The sequence below is a fragment of the Neopsephotus bourkii genome, unplaced genomic scaffold (genome assembly GCF_033783945.1).
Source record: "Neopsephotus bourkii isolate Nb327-2 ecotype Australia unplaced genomic scaffold, CSIRO-AGI_Nbou_v1 NB_846, whole genome shotgun sequence".
Taxonomy (NCBI): Eukaryota; Metazoa; Chordata; class Aves; order Psittaciformes; family Psittacidae; genus Neopsephotus; species Neopsephotus bourkii.
In genome coordinates, this window is record NW_026901342.1 from 2596870 (window position 1) to 2617669 (window position 20800).

The 20800-nt window shown below is 36.2% G+C and overlaps 1 protein-coding gene across 3 annotated transcripts in view; it reads left to right on the forward strand.

The window, feature by feature from the left end:
- DLGAP1 (DLG associated protein 1) overlaps nt 1-20800 on the forward strand; it is a 397255-nt gene that overhangs the window by 54202 nt on the left and 322253 nt on the right. Inside the window, exons 2-3 of one of the 3 annotated variants that reach the window (XM_061356372.1) lie at nt 11163-11304; nt 11706-11739. The exons of 1 other annotated variant lie outside the window; for it this stretch is intronic. The gene's annotated coding sequence lies outside the window, so the exon portion shown is untranslated. The remainder of the gene's footprint in view (nt 1-11162; nt 11305-11705; nt 11740-20800) is intronic. One more of the 3 variants, XM_061356371.1, reaches the window with a different exon arrangement.

Genomic DNA, 20800 nt, shown 5'->3' on the forward strand with positions numbered 1-20800 from the left:
GTACTTGTCAGTGGCATCCTTCGCATTTTGAGTCTAATTGAAAGTGAGAAGTAGTGAGGAAAGATTGATGAATATGTTTTCCTTTCCTGTTGAGTAGCAGTTTTATTTCAGATTATTTTGGTGATTCGGGCTTTTTTTATTCACACTTTCACGTGAAACTAGAAGTATTTGTAAATTTTTGTTAGCCTTTGTATCTAGTGATGCTTTGGGTCCAAAAATCTAGTGCCTGTACAGCCCTTTGTGAATATTCCCACTTCTGGGGAAACCCTGGAAATTTTGCTTAGAAGACATGATCTTCTCATTCAGTGTGCAGCTCTTACTATCTCCCTTTTAAGTGATGTAGTGTTTTTGTTCATGTTTCATTAGTTTCAATAGTTAGATAGATATGGACCAGTACTGCATTTGGTCAGCTAAGATGGTTTATTTGATATGGTAGTTAAAAAGGAATACTTCTGCAGTCTTTCAGGCACAGAGACTTCAATGCACCATAGGCATCTGTGGGGAGCACAGAGGGCACCCTTTCTTAGAGGCACCACAAACCATCGATGAGGTAGTTGGGAGGTAGTGTGTTTCTTGGTGAAGAAGTTGATATGTCTGTTGTAATGGCAACAAGATTAAATTTGATCCATATTTAATGCAAGAGTGAAGCCCTGCTCTCAGAAAACATGGGAATCACAAATTCATCATGGAGAATGACTAGCTATGCAGCTGGAATAACAGGGTCTGTTTGTTTGGACCTCAAGCTGAATGGAAAGCTGGCAATGTGGTGCAGTTATAGAAAAGGCCAGTGTTACTCTTCTGTGAAATGTTGGGAGGTAATTGGTCTACACAACTAAATAAATGTCACTCAGATCTGATGTACTGCTGCATCTAGCTGTGTACACTGCACATAAAAGCAGTGGTTGAAGAAAGCGTTTGGGTAGCAGACATGTTAGAGATACAGAAATATATCTATGGGGAATTTTTAAAATTTTAAATTCAATTTTTAATTAGTATTTAAGTGGGGAGTGAAGTTAACATCTGTCACTGTGCAAGGTGTTCCCAGAAAGAGGACAGGCTAAATTTGTATTCTTCCTCACTGAAGATTTTAAACATCAGATTAGAAAAAAAACAAACATTTTCCGAGATGATCTATATATGTATCCTTCATCGGAACAGAAGAGTCAGCCAGATGTCGTAATATCCCTTCTATGATTTTGTTTCTCATCCTTTTGCAGAAAAATGCCTCTTCTTAAGTTGTGGTTTGACTAATTTGTAAAGGGCTCCTAAGACAGGATTTCCACCCTATACTAAAACTCTATATTTTACTGAAACAGTTTGACCTGGTATTAGTGCCTTTTTTTTTGCACAGAGACTGATGACCTGCAGATTTAGGGGAAAGCCATAAGAATATCCTTAAAACAAACTCCAGTATTTTTCTTCAGCAGAATGATCAGCATATTAGGTCAGCTAAAAATACACTGCACTTCATGAAGCTTCCATGGATATTGGGGATGTGGATGTTTAGGACTTTCAATAACATTATACTAGGGTTATCTTTAATTACCTCTAAATGAGAGGCAATATTACCTCTAAATGAGAGATTCTTTTCTATCATCTGTTTTAACTATATTTTACAGTTGGGAGTAAGGGGAAGACTGAAAATAAATGGGTTCAATTTGCCAAAATACACATTCCCTTCCTGCTGCTTGTATTTACCATTTCTTTGCTAAGTTGACTCAGAATAGGAGAAGGGATGACATCTGCAATAGGATCTGAGCGAAGATGAAAAAGGCAGCTTAAATCTCAGATAATATTCTTGTAGAAATTTGGTGCCTGTCATAGGTAACTCAATTAAAAATACTGCATTGTTCACTGTGCAAATACTTGTATTAGAACTACTCTGTGTTGCACTGTGGGTTTGAGAATTATCTGAGATGAGAGAGAAACTGGTTCAGAAATTGGCATATACTATCTCAGCTAAAGAATGAGGCTGGGTTTTTTTCCAGTTTTCTTCATAAAGCAAAATACGATGGGCAGCAATAAACTGAACCGAAGAGGTATTAGGAAAAATAATCACATTCTGTACTGCATCCAGACATCTTTGATTGCTTTATGTCTTATCCATGGCAACATGTTGCTTTCTGCTATGAGGCACAGAAGAAATCAAACAAAAATACCAGCTGTATCCAGATGATTGAAGTTTGGGGAGGTAGCAGAAGGCATTCAGTATTCTGTTTTTCTTCTCAGGAATAGGAGAATTCTGTCTGTATAATGCAATGGTATTGGATCCTCCATTTGTTTTGTTTTGTTCTGTGGGGATGGGGCAGAAGGAGGACTAGAGAACCCAAGGTAGCCAAGTGGATGTGAAGAAGTCTTGTACTTTATTCGACAGTAATTTTGGCAAGGAGCATATACGGTTGTTTTCTTACTTGTCTCTGATAAACTCCTGAATTTCTTAGGCACATGGACTTATGGATAAACCTGACAAAATATATCCAGTTCACAAAACAGAAAATATTTTCTTTTGGGAACCACTGTTACAATGCAGCAATTGGTACTAAGATGTACTTTCCTGTAAGTATGCTGCCTAAGTCCTTGAAAAGTTCACTGCACAGTATAATGGTTCGGGTGCAAACTGGTACCAAGAGTCACTTTTTATATTTTTCAGTCTAGAGGATCACCATACGTAGCTTGGGTGTTTGGGTTTTTTTTAATACATACATTTAGTCTTTTTCAAGATACTTCCACTGGAGTATCTTCAGTAAAGCTGAAGTATGAAGGCTTAAAGCATAAGTTGTAGTTGATGATTATATTGCTGATTATGACAATAATTTGGATGAAAAGGGATAAGAAACAGTTTGGTGGTATTAGCTGTAGGGAGGTCTTGTGTGCCACAGGTTGTCACTGGGATTGTGCAATAGCAGTATCAAAAGGATCCTGTTCTTGCTCTCTCTTTGCTTCAGATCATCTACTTGAAATGAGTAATTTGAAAATTTTAAAGCTCTCAACACTTCCCATCCACTGTTTTCTGAAGAAATTGATTAATTTCTTTCACTAAACCTTGAGAGAAGTTGGTGAAAAAATGGAAGGAGCTGGGCAGAGTTACAGCGGTGGGGTGTGAGTGCACAAGCTGGAGAAGCAATAAAGTGGTAAAATAAAAAAAGAAGCTAAAAGCTGGTAAGAACAGGACTACAGAGTGCCTCCTCCATGTCTTTCTCTAGCCTTTGACTCATTATTCAAGTCAATAACCTTTCCTTTCTGAGAAGTAGCTGTGAAACACATAGTCAAGTACTTGCAAGTTAGGAATAATGGGCATATAGTTGAAGCATATAGAATTAATTTAGCACCTCTCTCAGCTATATCTTTGCCCGAAAATTATTCAGTGATGCTGGGAAAATCATGCAGATACAAAAATTCTCAATCAAATCTCCTCACTCCATTATTTTCTGAGGGTTTCACATAACTACAGATTGATTTACTGAAGTTTGGAGCAATTATAGTTGTAGCTGAGGCCAGTTTAAGAGGAACTGTAGTCTGAAGATTGTAAGTGTAATAAAACATAATTTTGTGAGAAGAGTAATCTGAAGTAATATGAAAGATCAGGCATAGGCTTCTCAAATTTGGTTGTCCAAAAGGGGCTGACACTTCTGAACATTCTTGTCTTTATCTTTGTGCTTCTGTTTTCAATATGTCAGATTCGTGACAGAAAATGTGCTCAGTCAGTTGTAAACAGTGGAGGTAGATAAAACCTTTCATTTGAGTATATAGATGCCCCTAACTAAAAGTAAGTTTACTTGAAATATGTTTATATCTATTCCTTTACAATAAAATTGGTATTTGCTGATGACAGCAGAATACAGTATTTTCAATGATGGCTTGAGGAGAACAGGAATCTTGCTTGTGGGTTGTTGGGGGTTTTGGGGGCAGAGGGTGCCTTTTTCTCCCCCCCCCCCTTTTTTTTTTTTTTGAGGTATAATTGAATATCATGATATTACATAGGATAGAGATCCCTGGGAAACACTGAAGGATGCTTTGGGTGGCAGAGCTTAAGCATTGTTAGACTCCAAAGCCAGGAAGGAGATGCGTAACTGTGCAAAAGGCAATGAAAAGGCACAGAATGGGAACATGACTGATGTAAGGAACTGATGCTTTTAGGGAGATTGCATGGCTATCATGACCACTAGCCTCTTCATACTGACAGTTATCTGGTTTTGTTCGTTAGTGTTTTGCTCCCCACTGTGCCAGCTTGAAGAGTGTGCACAGAGGAAGGAAACTACACAACTAACAAAACATGTCAGTTCAGTGAAAAGGCACTTTGTTTCTTTTTAACTGCCTTGTACAGCTATTTTGTACTGCAGCAGCAACGGGTGAAATAGAGCAAGAAAGTGGGGGCAAACCTTGGGTTCTCCCTCTGGTCAAATGTATGGAAATAGATACTCATTTCTCTACCTCATTCTTTGAACGCTCAGTATTACACCTCCTGGGCACTGTGTTCATTTGTCTTTGCAAGGATGAGCTTTGTGCCAGCATTCCTGGGGTGGAGTGCTTTTTGTTTCTGACCAGCAGTAAATTCCTGCAAAGAAATAATAGGCAAGTGCATTTATAATCATATATTTGATTTAGCCACATCTTGCTTATTTAAAATATTTATTAATTACATTTCAAATACCTCTTCTGACTTGCTAACTTGTTTTTAATTAAATCCTTGTTAAGTTGATTGACTTAATTGGAATAAATGCAACACCCTGATGAGAACTGGGTTATTTTCAATCTAGTTAACCTTCAAATGAAGGTTTTTTTTTCTGTAGTGTAACTACAATTGAGATTACCTTATTATGCACATAATGAGTGACCTTTCGTCTTGTCCAGGGTAAATAAATAAGCAGTTATTTGCTGCATGAGCAGAAATTACACAAGGTTTGATATAAGATACATACAGACTTACTGTTTTGTCTTTTCGGTCTCTCTTGTTCAGAGGAACATGCTATTTTTGTTTGCAATGTCCTGAAAGACATGAGTCAGGAGAGAGGCTCTTGTGTCAGATGCTGCTCAGGACCTCAGAAAGAATAAATTCAGCTACTAAATCTGGCTTCATTTCTGACTGTATCTTGTGTTTCCTGGGCTGCCTCTGGATGTCCTTGTGCTATGTCTTGAATAAAAATGAAGCTTCAAAATTGTAGTTTCTCTCTCTTTCCTCTTCCATCAGGCTTGTCAATTCTCCTTAAAAAAGAACCATGAAAAGCCCTAGTGATTGCTGTGTATAGGCCTCAAGTGCAGAATCATTCCCGTCAAGGCTTCTCTTTGTTTTTCAAGGCCCATTCATTGGGAATACTTCTGTTAATTGTATTGTTATATATCCTCATACTTCATTTAAATGCTGACATGGGATACAGTACTGCTGTGTTTTAATGAGTGTGATAATGACTTGAGGCATAGCATGCATGTAGAGGGAATAGCAATGAAAAATACAATTATAATTTAATTGACAGTATTTGTGCAATATAAAGCATATAGGTAGCATCATGATCTAGCAGACATAGACAGCATAAAAATGTGAAGAATCCTGTTTTTACATGAGGATACTCTTTCATAGTTAGTCATAAATTGTCATCCTGGATGACATACAATGGCTCTGTACGCTGTTTTTGTCAGGTATTAAATAGGGAATAGGCATTCTTATTTACTGTTGCAAAGTAACTCAATTTAAAACTTCCATGTAAACATCTGGGTACTATTTTTTCCTGTTATTAGGGCAGCATGATATTAAATAGTGAAAGTAGAGTCCAAAAGTCTATCCTTCATAGAGTTTTAATACCAGTATTACCAACAGCTGTTTGTCATCAACATCCAAGGAAAGGACAGGCTGATGCTCTTCAGTTTGTAACTCCTTATAATCAGTTCCTTTTGTTCACAAAAAAATCCTGCATTAGTATTTTATAGTGTGCAGAGTAGTACTAATGTAAATTCTATAATGCCTCTTTTCAATACTCCTGAAGAACTTCCTCAAAATGCAGAACAATATCCTGCAATACATGCATTATTTTCTCAAGAGTAGTGGCACAGTTTAAAATTAACAATCAAATCGAGGCTCTTTTAAGAGGCAGTATTTAAATTTTACATTATGTAGCTATACCAGGCCTTTTCTTTGGTAGGTAGAAGTTTACTGGATCTTCTTGTTCAGAAGAATGCTGTTTGTGCATATTTAAGGTTCAGAATACACTCATTTGTAATGGTAATGGAATAGTGATTTAGGCCATACACTGGGGAAGTGAAAAGTTTTCATTCATTTGATCCAGGTGCACACTGTAGCTGATGGATAGGTGATCAAGCTGGATTCCATATAAAACATCTTTGCATGGGCTTTTCCTCAAATTCAAAAGCAAGAGTTGTAGGAGGTAATAGTTTCCTTTTGTATTTTAACAGCATAGTAATGGTCCCACACACGCTAGAATTCATTGCTATTGTCACCTGTCTCTGCTAATCAGATTTTCAGTGTGAGCTGGTATTAAGTTGTTAAGATACCATTCAAAGTCAGATGAAAAAGATTTTAGGTGCTAAGTTTATGAAATGTCTAAGACCATAAGCGTTAGTTTGTCTACAAGAAGGATTTAATAATCTAAATCTAGATTTAAAATTTAATAATATAAATATAATATAAAAAACTGCTGATTTCACAAAATTAGCAGTCAGAATTTAAAAAAAAATTGTGGTATTCAGAATTCATCCAGTGTCTGTGAAGTTGCTCTGGTCTTTTTGATGGACATGTTGGATGACCTGTGAGTTATGAATTACTTGCGTAGTAACTCCATTTACTTGCATCAGTCCATCCACTGGAATGAACATAATCAACAGTTGACTGAGAAGGGTAAGAAGTTACGGCTCAGAATGACTTCACATAACTACACATCCCAGCGGTATGAATGGCAGCACCAAGCGGTGATGATTCATTCCCTCAGCACTGAAATTGCCAGTGTTCAGAGGAAAAGGATTACTTTTGAACAAAGAAATGCTTTATCCAACAGAGAGTACAGACATTATAGAGTTATTAATCAGGGCAGTCATCCTGAAAGTAGATTTAACTGCAGGATTTCATGTAGAGGGAAACTAGAATTACAGTTGGAAGCAATTGAGGACTCAAGGTAGTAGGTAGAATTGCGTATTTTAAGGGCTCCTTAAATTTCACCTGTGGAAAGGTTCAGTCTGTGCATGCTAATGAAATGGTTCCTGTTTGTGTGGTTCAGTGTTTTCTTTGGATGCCATATACCCAGTATGGTAATTGCAGTTGGTTGTAAAATAGGAAAACAACCAATTTAATTTGCTTTGTTTTCCACTTCAGTATCACCACAGGCTGTTTCTTTGCTAAATCTCATATGCAAAGCCAAGTAGCTTCATCATTAGTGAGATGGGAGACCTCAGAGGAAAACCCAGATGTGGCAGATAACTATATGGCCATTTTTGCCTTCTAGCAATTTTGGTATCAGTATTGAAGCATGAGCTGGGAATGAAGGATTTTATATCAGTGGAGCAGCTACTGTCTTTATGAAACATAAAGCTGAGGTGCTATTCTCCTATGGCCATTGCATAGCAATTCAGATGATTTGGAACTCCCTGGCTCAGCTTCAGTTCTACTTGGAAAGTGCCTGAAGTAGAGCAAATCAAATTCCTACCTTGTCTTCTGGATATTCCTGTGGTTCGTATGGGGAAAAGTAGTCTTTGGGCACGATTTCTCCCAAGTATCTGGAAGATGTGCATGTTCAAGGGAAGAAATGTTGTCATGGTATTAATTTTTACTTAAAGGCACAAATGTTTCTGTCCTTAGTAATGTGTATTATACTTAAAAGCTTCCATTTCTTATACCACTGTAAAATCATGTGTCAAGCAGTCTGTAAATTCTTGGTCTGCTACTTGAGCAAGTCAGGAGCCAATGTTATTAGCAGCCACAGCACTGGTTGCTCAGGGAGAGGTTTCTATTTGGTCTTAATGGCATGCTTTGTGTCAGTCCATGTCATTATGGAGCTCATCCTTTCTTATGTTGATTTATGAGATTATTAATATGGATATCTGTTCTTTCTCTGCTTTTACAGTGGAGATTGACATTCTGGTAGTGTTACATTTAGTGAAACAAAGACTGAGGAAATAAAAAATAACTACAGTTACAGAATATGCAGTTTCAAGTAGTCTTTTCTTCCTAGTGCACGTTTGTTAAAATGAGGTTGAATCTGTAGATATCTTAACCACAAACTTAATAAACCATTTTCTGCAAGATTTAAAAGGCAAGTTTTAATAATTTCATCACCAAATTGTCACTTAATCAATTTCCTGATTGGCATTTTTCCACTAAATTCTTCAAATGCACCTCATTCAGAATATCTGTCTGTTGAAAACATGTTCCAGGCTGGTTACTTATAATAGTGAGAAAAAGACAGCTTTTGCATTTTGTTATCTCCCTTCTGTGATTATGGAATAATATATGCTGTATCTTCAGCTCCTTAGAAGAGACGTTGGATTTCAGTAATCTCACTGTATTCTACTATATTTATGTGGACTCGCAAATGAGGTGCAGTTGAAAAGGAGTTAAGTACTGAGAAATTCCTTCTGGAATCAGCTGCTGCACCACACTGTTAAAACTGAAGCTGTTCTTCATCTCTTTGCTTTTATTGAGTCTTATTCCTGAGAGTGTGCAGTATACTCCCTCTCTGGACACAATGATCAATTCAACTTCCTGCATAATGGAGAGGTGGGAAGACGGAATTCTGATCTTCTCACTGGAGCCTTTTACACTGCAGGAAGGAACCTGTTTTGTCATCAGAAGGTGTATTAATGCCCAGTTATACAATGAAAAAGGCAGCCTAATTCTACCATGCACTAGTTGTGGCCTAGTTTACAGGAGGATCTAGGAAATGATATATGTGGAGGGAACTGTTACTGCTTTACCAAGGAAGAATAAGCAGTTGTTTTAATTACCAACATTTCTGTGCCTGGGTTTTCATCCTCACTTCCTTGGAAATTAGTTTGTCCATCTCTTCATATGTGCACTTGCTTCTCTGTGTGTGTATTGCTCTTACCTGCCCACTCTTCATGATGCTCCTTATGTACTGGTAAGAGAACAAAACAAAGTGAAATGTCATTTGATTTGCTGAATAGTAGCAGTTTCCAATTCATTTTATTGATTATGCTTTTGGGCAGTTTCATGACTGGAAAGAGGTGAGCAGAGAGCTAAAACATTTTTGGATGCTGCAATTCATTTCCATGGAAGTTGCTTACAGCACATTTCAAATACACATTTGTGCGTAATGCTTCTTTGCCATATTTCCTATAAATGTCACATTCTTTATCACTGGTATTATTGAAACAGGGTATCTGATCATAATGCAGCTGCCTCATTCAATGGTCCTTTGTGTTTACTGGAAAACCAAAATGTATACTCTGCTGTTTGCAGTGAAAATGTTTTGGTTTTGAGCTCAGGGGCATTTTTTAATCATGTTCCTCACAGATGACTGTATCACTTCTTTTTGTGTAAAGATATTGTGGAGTGGAGACAAGCAAGTGGAGGGACAGTGGTCCTACATTTAATTTTGTGAAAAATGTGAGGAACTAAGCAGAGAGAATGCTCCCTTCTGGAAAGAAAGGCCTTGAATTCAGTTATTTACTTATTTTTAATGAAAATGGCATTAGCATGAAAGTTAGCATGAGACACTGATATTTTGAACAGGCGTACTTTTGGGTCTTCCCTTATTTTTCTGAGACAGAGAGGAGAATTAGGAAAAATCTTCCCATCTGGGCTTTCTCTTGTAATCTTATATGAACATAAATAGTTCTGTTTCCCTGATTTTTTAACAGTATTTTTTTATTGAGTTCCCATTCGTATTTACATTACTTCACACTTATTTCCTCTTATGTGAGCTATAATTACTCCTCCATTATCAAAGAATATTACTTTGAGTTGCTGGATGCCATTGGTTGACATTTATCAAAACATGACTTTTTCTTCTTTTCATTACTTCAATGAGAGTTAACAATTGCTAAAAACCTGACAAGAATCTTTAATGTCTAAATTGTACATTTGTTCTAAGGCATGTTGACTATGCCAACAGCACAACAAAAAGAGATTTAAAAATATCAATTGATCATTGAAATGAGAGAGGGGGTAATACATCCACTGTTTACCTGCCGTTGCTGTGGAATATGTGGTATTAGATAGAGGATATGCATTTATTGGTTGTGTCATTCTTTAAACAAGCATTTGTTGCAGAAACAACTATCCATCTTTATACATAACTTTAAGTTAATTAAATGTTTTGCGGTACCTGCTGGCTTTAGGACATTGAGTAGCTGGTGAGTCATAGTTTCCTAATTTCACTGTTATTTTCTAAACCCAATTCTGTCTTACTTTACTGTATGTATTGAACACAGTGTCTGGGTCCCTTTACTGAGTCTGTGTGATTCTCTCCATATTCAGCAACCTCGCTTTTCTTTTTCTTTTGGGAACTTTTAAGCATGACAGGTTATGCAATTACTAGTTGCAAGTCCAAAGACTAATACCTGCTTACTTCACTCTGAAAAGTTCTGGGTTTTCTTCATAGCTGTCCACATTGTCTCCAGTCCTTTAAATTCATTTTTGTTACTAGTAACTTATTTCAATGAAAGTACTTTTTAGCAAGTTGCCTGTTGGCAAAATGCTCACGTTGCAGATTTTTGACCAGAGCTGCTCTCAAAGAACTTTATAAAGTTCTGACTAAGAAACATACAGCATGTTTTCCCACTTTTTTGATTTTCTCTGTCATTACTTAGCTGGGTTCGTGGATAGCTGTGCCCTGGCAGTTTGTCTCATCTGGCTTGGTCCTGGAAATCTCTGACCATCTCTGTGGCCCAGTAGGCAGAACTGGTCATTTGGCAGCATGCCCACCGAATGCTACATGTAGTACAGATTGTGTAGAGGTGGCAGACTCTTAAGAGTTACTAGGTAGGATTTGTTTTACCTGCATCTCCTACTTTGTTAAGTATTCTGGAACATACTAGTTTCTTTTAGCAAAATGATTCCAGATCACAGATATATACATTTATTGAAGAGGTGATTTTAGTAATTTAAAATGAAATTTCATTAATGAAAACTCTTTTCTCCTCTTCAGCTACCTATATTTGGATTTTGGGGTTTTTTTTTGTTGCTTTTTTCTTGGCAGCCTGAAGCATCACAAGGGTCCTATTGTGCAGGATTTTGAAGAGCCATCATTTATCTTTGTGGATACAAGTAAACGGACAATGGTGTCCCAACCATCTGCTCAAGCTGGTTGAGAACAGTCTTCTGTGCAAATGGCATGAAAGGTAATTTAACCTCAGAAGGTGCCCACAGAGCTTCAGTTCTGTTTACCATTGTCTCTTTGCCAGTCTAAAAATAAACCATGCTGAACAAAAAAAAAAAAAAAAAAAAAAAAATACAGCCCCCCTTCTTTCCTTCCCAATTTAAAGAACAGATATTCAAAGGACCTAATTTCAGCTAATTTTACTAGCAAGCGGTTGTTTTTCCTTTTTAGTATTTTTCTAAGTAGCAATGAGCTTTTCTGGGATAAATGGTAACTGTCTTATAATTGTTGCTGTAGGAGGCTGTTGTTTTTCAGAGTACAAAATAGGATATAATCATAGAATAGTACTCAGTGCTGAGTGATACACATTTCCAACACGTCAAATGCAGTGCTGCCACAACCCTTGTTATTTTGCTTTGCCAGCCCAAGTGTTCTAATGAGGAAAGCACCTGAGCTGGTAAGGAAAAAGCTTTTTCTCAGAGGGGTATTCTGTCCTGAAAATGCTGAGTGCTTTCTTTCGACTGTTCTTTTTCAAAACCTCATTTGGTAGTAGTTTTGCTCTATGGTCCCAGTGCAACTGTTACAAGCCTTTTAAAGGCTTTCAAAGGCTTTCAAAATTTACTGCCAGTCAAAAAAATCGAAATAGCTGTTGTAAAATGAGTGTGTGTATGTGTGTACATAGATATTTAAAAAGCCATGAAAGGAAAAAGGAGTTCCTTTCTAAATATAGATAGCATATTTCAGGGTAGTAAAGGACATGACATTCATCTGACTGTCACTAGTTTTACAGGTCCTAGTGGCTATGGTGGTTAATCTCAGGACTACCAAAAGCAAACTTCAGGTGTTACTCAAAGCTTTTATCTCTGTATTATCTTCTGCAGCCTACTGTGCTAATTTCTTCAGTTCCCATCACTACAAATAAAGCAGTTTCTGGCTCCTTCATGTTCTCTTACTGTGAATACTCCATTCCTCCTGCTTTGTGGTCAGACAGGCTTGAGACTGTTTTCTTGCAAAGATTAGAACAGATGTTGTAGTGTGTACATGTAGGATGGTGTGGCTCTGCAGTCATCCTGAATGCTGCTGTGGGAGGAGAAGCAGAAAATGTGTTTTCCTGGTTGCTTTGTCAGATAGCATGTTCTGAGGGCACAAGGAAATAGCAGCAGCAGAAAGAAGCTAAATATGACCATTCAAGGAATTAACTTTGATGAAAGTAACTGTGTCCATGAGAAAAGAAGTATGTCTGAGCTTGTTTTGTTGCTGAATTAGATGCATTGTTACAGCCAACATAATAAAACATGCTTTACTGTAATAAATAAATTCTGGACATAAAAATGGTCCAAATTCTTGTATTTAATAATGGAAGAATGTGCAGTCTTCATTTGGCGCAACTTTTGCTCCAACTTAACAACATTAGCTTGATTCATACCTTTCCTGGATGTTTTCGCTTAGTTTGGGGTTGAGTTGTTTTTTTAAGCAGAAGGGGTGGAACATGACAGATATGAAAATGTTTTATATAGCTTTCAACGAGAAGCAATTTATAGCAACTTGAAGTTACATAACTTCTAACTCCACTTTTTTCACGGCATGATTTAGATAGATCTGGTGCTTCCACAATAATTCAAAGGAATATGCAATCAGTCAATCCATCTTATCTATTTTAAGCATTTCCAAGGCACCATCGCTGTAGTTTCTAGGTTCTAAATCTGAACACAAATGACAGTTTGCCATAAACATGCATTTTGCGAAATATCAGAAAGGAAAATGGCAGCATTCGTTTATGAAATGAAGACTTCCTCAAATACGTGTATCCCAACAGTGTTGCTCGTTGTATTCCCTACACAGTATTAATTTGTGCAGGTACTTTAGGGCAAACTGCATTTGTCATAGGAAGATGATGGGTTTGTTTTTGAGCAGTAGAGATTCTTTTAGGTCTGTAAGACCCCACAATTATCAGAAATATAATATAATACTACCTTTTAGTGACAAATGAACAAAATTTTTCACAGAGAAATGTTTAAGGTAATCTAGGAGGGCATCTAGGAATTCATTAAAAGGCTTCAGAATACTTGTAGCCAAAGGTAATGCGAGTAATGCCATAAAATAGTTTATTAAAATAATTTCATTATATCGTTCAAATGAATCGTTGCACTTTTAGTTGAGTGAATAATTAATGAACATTCATTTAAAGGAATTTAATCAAGGCATCTGCTGACTATCTTTACAATTCTTTCAGTTTTTCCTGTACTATCAAAGCAATACCTCAACCTCAGCTTGCACTTCTGCGTAGTTTGGATGTTTGGGTTTTGTATCATTTCAGCTTGCAAAGAAGCCAGGGAAAATAAGGTTGACAGCATAGGTTGATAGTATATGCTGCTTATATCATTTGAAATGTGGCAGTGTACATGAGACATCCACATGGAATAGATAAATATGACACATGACCTGCAGCCTCCCTCCTGAAATGATAGGTGGAGGCCAGGAAGGAATATTCAAGGGTATAGAATCATAGAATCATAGAATAGTTAGGGTTGGAAAGGACCTTAAGATCATCAAGTTCCAACCCCCCTGCCACGGGCAGGGACACCTCGCTCTAAACCATATTACCCAAGGCCTCTGAGGGCAACTGAAATGGGCCTTAGGTATCTTGGTAACGGCAGATGTAAGCATCATTCTTACATGTAGACAACAGATGTTGTGTTGTGTTAATCCAAAACTGAACTCCACTATGTGTAACTATGTCTTTACTGTATTTTCTGAAAACAGCCTCACTGAGTGGAAATCATGGTAAGAAATAGAGTAAGGAGAGTTATCCCGGTTTTGTCTTGTTTGCAGTCCCACATTGGAGTCTGACATTATTGTATTAGAAAGAGAAGCTTTCAAGGGTAGGCCCATGAAACTTTGGCTTCAAGCAGCTGGAACAGCTGCCACTGCAAACTTTGTGGCAGACTGATATGCAGAGATGGGAACTCAGGTTAATGGGCACAAACAGAAACACCAGGTTTAGACTGGATATAAGAAACATTTTCACTCTGAAGGACAGCCAGGTGCTGCATCAGGTTGCCCAAAGATACTGTGCTGGCTCTGTTCTCTGAAGCATTCTAGACCCAACTGGACAAAGCCCTGAGCAACCAAGCCTGATCTCACAGCTGGCCCTGTTTGGAGCAGGGGTTTCGACTAGAAACTGCCTGATGTCCCTTCTTACGTAAATTTTCCTGTAATCTTAAAATAATATTATTTCAGGAAATGAAGCCTGTGTCTTCTCTGTTCAAGCCCAATTAGACAAAGACAAAAGAACTATTTCCCCTTATCTGAAGGTACAAGGACAGTAATTTTTCTTTTCTGGTGGGAATGAATATAGACACATAATTAATTGAATTAACCCTGTTGTACAATGTAAAGGTTGGAATTAAAATGGTTTGTGAAATCCTGTTGTTACAATCAGCGTTAAAAAATTGTGAAGTCACAAAAACATTAAAAAAAACCAGCAGAAGGATTATGGTAGGGATTTTTCTGGTTTGTTTTTTAATATTGTGCCTTTTTGCTCTGAAAAGGTGAGAATATTTTTCTAAAAAAATAAATCCTATTTCTTTATAAGTGAAATAAAGCAACACACAGAAAGCAGAAAGAGAATCCAACAGTTAAACTTGCAACTAGGTATTTAGCATTTCTTTGAAATTATAAAAGCTGAAAAAATAGAAATTTCAAGTTATTCTTGTATTTTTTTTCTCTTATCTTCCCATCTCAGTGGAGCAAGAACTTCCCTATACATATTTAAGGAAACATTGAAATAGCTTTTCTTACCTCCCTAATTAAAGCTATACTTTATTTCTTTAATCATAAGATACATATTACATGTAACCTGCATATGCTGCTAGCTTTGCCTATGCAAAAATAATTACTTAATTTTGAATTATGACACATTTGCATAGGATGAGAGCTTCAGTATGCAAAAAGATGCTGAACTACTTTTTGCCTTTGCCAGTAGTATAAAATAGCTGGTAAAAATTAAAAGGAAAGTAGAAAATCTCAATTTCCCTGACCTGTGAGAAAAAGAAAGGATGTTTCAAAAGTACAGAAAATGGTACATAAATAGAGAATCTTTATTATAGTCACTTTTTAGGCAAAAATCGTGTTTTCAAAGAAAGAAACCCAACCCAACTTTGAAAATAAATACAGTAATTATCACAGAACAATAATAAAATTAACAGTAAGTTTGATGTATTTTGTATTAATCCTGTGAGCAGGCTCTGGAACACAGGAACTGTGATCTTGCTTTGTTATTTAGTATAAGCAGTTGCATAGAAAGGTATAGAAAAGTGGTTTAGAAAGCTGGCTTTGAGTGTTTGAGTTATGATAGCTCTTATATGTACCAGAGGTCATGTACTGCTCTGCTGGTGACCTCTTTCCTAAAAAAGCCTGATGTGCAGCAAGATTAGATGGGATGCTAGAGCTTGTGGTGCTTCAAGAACAGCCACAAACAATTTAGGGTGTGCTCATAATGCCACAGTTCATTTCCTGCACTTAGAAAAAATATAATTCTAGTGAAGTATGACCAGGACAGGTATCAAATAACTAACAAAGGAATTTAGTTGCATCAAAAACTAAAATGCTGTCTACAAGAAAACTATTTTCAATCACACATTCAGGAAAATACAGGGCAGTTGGTATTAATGTCAGAATGAGTTTTTTTGGTGTCATTGTCAATGTCCCAAAATTATTTTCATACTTACACTGTTGGTCTTTTAATTGCTGCCCCATCACCTTATGCTAGATTATGAGAAACATGCCATTATAGTTCATAAACATTTGATTACAGCAGTGCTATTATAGACTCATAGAATCATAGAATACTTAGGGTTGGAAGGGACCTTAAGATCATCACGTTCCAACCCCCTGCCATGGGCAGGGACACCTCACACTAAACCATGTCACCCAAGGCGCTGTCCAACCTGACCTTGAACACTGCCAGGGATGGAGCATTCACAACTTCCCTGGGCACCCCATTCCAGTGCCTCACAACCCTAACAGTAAAGAACTTCCTTATATCCAATCTAAACTTCCCCTGTTTAAGTTTTAACCTTTACCTCTTGTCCTATCACTGCAGTCCCTAATGAAGAGTCCCTCCCCAGCATCCTTATTATTTAATGCTTCAAGTTTTTTTTCCCTTTAGTAGTAAAGCAAGATGTGTGAAACTGGTGATCACTAAAATTTTGTAACAAGATATATTTTATTTTGCTGCTTACATATCTGACTCCAATGTTCTTAGCAAGATTATTTTTTTAATTTTTTTTTTCAGTTCTGTTATTTTCAGGCTACCACCTCTTAAGTTTGTTGTGATTGAACCTTGATGCAATTGAATACGTTGTCAATAGCATAAACTGACATAAATGTACGCATCGTTATATAGGCTCTGAAGAATGCATACATGCACTCAGAAGACATTTCATGTGCTTATAAATAGTTTAATAAATAAAGGAATTATTTATTGACATGTCTAGTGAGTTAGGGTCATTATTTCTGAGCTTAAAAGTTTCATTATACACAATCATTAGTTCTAGCTGGAGGTTTTATTTATATGAACATATATATATTTATATACACACACTTATTTATACAATAAAATTATTTCTATTTTATTTCTTCCTTCACTGCATCTTTCACCTAGTTTTATTTTTCTTTCCTCTAATGCATTTTCACATTTGCTTGAAACGTTCTTCAATAGAAACATTGCTGACATTCCTCAGATATTTACAAACACATTACCTTTGAATCTTATATGGTTTATCGTCATAGCAAATAACCTAGACTAGACTAGAGAGTTGTATATTTAAAAATAAATCAGTGGTAGTTTTGGGGGGTTCTTTTTTCTGGGTTTTTTTTTCCCCCAAGGGTAGGCTAAAACTGGTCAGTTGTGGCTGTGCTGCCTAGAGAAGATACCATCCTAATGAGAGTGGTATTATAAGCATGTATTTTGAATTCCTGTTCAAAAAATTTGATTTTTGGAAATAAAAAATAATTTTGTTGGTACTTGCATCACGTTTCACGAGGCAAAGTATCTTAGGTACAACATTTGCATTGTGATTTGTGTTATGATACTGAAGGTGTGGTATGTACCTTAGCTGCACAACAGAGCTATTTTTGTATAATGTACCTGGAAAAGTGCTGTTAGCATTTGGCTTCTTGGTTGGAAATGGTATGGCAAAGACTGTAAGCTTGGGTTTGGGGTTTGGGTTGTGGGGTTTGGGTTTGGTTTGTGTTGTTTTTTTTTTTTTGTGCTGTAATAGCTTAATCAGTTTCAGAATTACCTTTTGCATCTCTCTAAATTATGAGCATGAGTTTCCAAAGAAAAGGGGTTAATACTCATATGGAACAGCTTTTGAAGTAAAAAGACTATAGAGTTTCCATAGTGAAGTCTCACTGCTGGCAAATTTTTCAGTCAGAAAGGGACATGGTGCTTTCGTGCTTTTTTTAGAAAGAAGACATTCTTCTTACAGTGTTTACGTGCAAAGTTGCAAGTTGAAATGGACATGAGGTCTTCCACTTCAAAATCTATTAATTTGACAGGTGTTAATTCTTGGGGAAAATACAGCTTTTTAATATGCTTTTGGCGTGCTCCCATTTCAGCACTTTAAATCAAGTCATTAAATATTTCTGATGGTTCTAAATTTTTAGATAAAATATAGGTTAGCAAAGTCACTAAATCATTTTGTCTTTAGGAGTGGTGATGTCTTGAAAAACAGTAAAGTGATGAGATTTATTCTTGCTGAATGTGAAAAAGATACACTTGTAACTTGCTATATCACCTCTGGAATTAATAGTACCTTTGAGTCAGTGATCAGTGCAAAACATAATGAAATTTAAAAAGTAATTTAAGTATCAGAGAGTTAAAATTGTAGTAACTCACAGTTTTAATCTTGGAGTAACATTTAGACTAAAAAAACCCCACTGCATCACTAAAAGAACCATGAAAGGATAGAACACATATGTAAGTGTATGAGTGAGAGGTACAAGGGTTTCACAAAGCATTATGGCATAAATGGGTTGCTATCAATATGGTTGCAAGGTCAATATGGTTGACCTTGCCTAAGGTCAGTATCGTATAAGTTACAATATGATAATAGGATTTAGGAAGCTTGAATTAAATTATTTAATGATTTTACCATGCTGACGGATTATTATCTGTTTCAGGAACTATATCCATTGCAAATGGAATATCTCTTTTCTAGGCAGCTTAAGTGCAGTTAAGCTTAAGTTAACGACTACAAATTCAAAGAAACTAATCCTTCCTTATATTCTAAAATAAGGGGTTTGACAGTCAATGTTGCAGTACATGAGTAAGAACATAAAGATTTTTTTTCCTATGTTGTGCTTTTTTTGAGCTTAAGAGAACTTCAGTCCAAAGAACTGCAGTGTATAGCTTAATAAGGAAAGAAATGATCAATTGATAGTATTTTCTTCCTTTTTAAATTTTTTTTTTTTCCTAACATTGCAAGTATGCTACAGGACTGACTTCTCTGGGGCATCTCAAAATAAAAGCAGTTAGGATTTAGGTCTGATTAGGGCTGTCATTCTGTGGAGTAGTTTTGAGTCATTCTTTCAGAACAGCAGTTTGCAATGGTAGGAACATCATGAACCTGGACATCAGCGCTCTGCTGACAAAAAATACAGTAGAGATAAAGAAGGTGAGTCTTTCCCTTTTTCATGTTCACGCAGATACCGTCTTTCACAAAGTTGATTGTGGATTATGTTTGGGTTTTTTGGTGGTTTTGTGTTTGTTGTTTTGTTTTTTTTTTTATCACCTGCAACTTCTTGTTGTTTTTTTTTGTTTTGTTTTGTTTTGTTTTTTTCATGTAGGGAGAACATTTTTGCTAAAACAGATGGGCTGCTTTTCTCAAACGTTGTTCTGCATTGGAAGCTACTCCTGAAAGTCAACCAGATTTTAGAAAGTGAGAAAAGGAAAATTACGTATGTCCTGACTTTTTTTTGGGAGAGGGCTTGAGCTTTTTTGTTTGGTTTGTTTTGGTTTTGATATTTTTTTGTATATGTGTGTTGTTTTGTTTGTTTGTTTTTTTATTTGTGTGTGTTTTGTTTTGTGTTGGGTTTTTGTTGTGTTTTTTTTCTCATATTATAAAAAATAACACTCAAGTATTTTACTTTAGCATTTGCAGCTAATGCTCAACATAAATCACTATCTGGAAATTCCAGTTTTATAGACGCATAGACTGCTAGCTATTTATTGGAGGTATGAATTCAGTTTTACAAAGTAGTCACAATAAAGTTGAGATGAACTCATGTAGCTACTAACATTGCAGGAGAATGTGTAAGGCTCATATCTGAGGCAGAATTATATACACAATATGCAAATGCATGAGTGCATGTGTACAGGTCACAATTTATGATTAGTAAGTTAAAATAATAAAAATCTAATGTTACCATGCCTCTGTTAAAGGTACCTGATAAACTATTCAGGTTTATTTTACACACTATCTGTTCTTGCATTCAGCACCTTGTTTATAATTCCTAAATGAAGTCACCTCAGCTTCCTCAGTCACCTGTATTAATGAAACATTATGTACCTCTGTATTCAAGTATTGAAACTAAAAGGAATATAATGAGCTAATAGAAATTGAAAGGAGATTAACAGCTCTGTGTTATGTTCAGTAGTAGTTAAATAGATTTTTTTCTTCCTTTATATTCATTTATTCCAAATAACCTCTCTTTTGAGACTGACCTCTGGTGGAACCTTTACCTTGTTTAACAAATGAGTGTCATCAGAGCTGCTTTAATAGCATAAGCTCTCTTCATAGTGAAATGAATTTGAACCTTGGTTGTGCTTTGGGGATAGAGCTCTGACCTTTTTGAAATGCACTGGTGGTTTCTGGGAGAAAGGGTTGCCTAACCATATTAAAATCATTGAGGTACAAAAAGCTTAAAGACTAGAAGGCAAACTGGAATTTGATAGTTTGGTTTCCATGTCACATGGGAACTCTTGTGGACTGGCAGGCTCAGAGGAAATCATTTTTGTTTGTTGAAATATGTTGAGATTCATACTTCCATCCAAAATATGTCACTTAAAGAAAAAGTTTTTCTGGTTACATGTCTTTTGACCAAAACTTACCAAGTCATTGAAATATTCCAAGCAGTTCTATTCCAGATTCAATAAATACCTAAATTTTGTTGACAAACCTTTCTTTTGCCTGTAAGTCTGTCTCTAATATTTACTTGATTGGATGATGTTGTATGTGTTTTATGAGGCATTAAGTATTTTTTAGAAATGAAGATGACTCAGAGCTGAGAGCAGTTTGCAGTCCATTTACAGTTGCAACATATTATTAAAAATTCTGATACTGTAATGTAACTTAAAATTCTTACAATTTGATGTAAGTTTAAAAATGTTTGGACAGTTTACAATAAAAACCCAGAGTAATACTGGAAGGCTCACCTGCATGGTTTACAGTAGCTGAGGTCTTGAGTTTAGATGGGCAGGTCAACTCCGAAAGTTTATATCCTGGGATTTT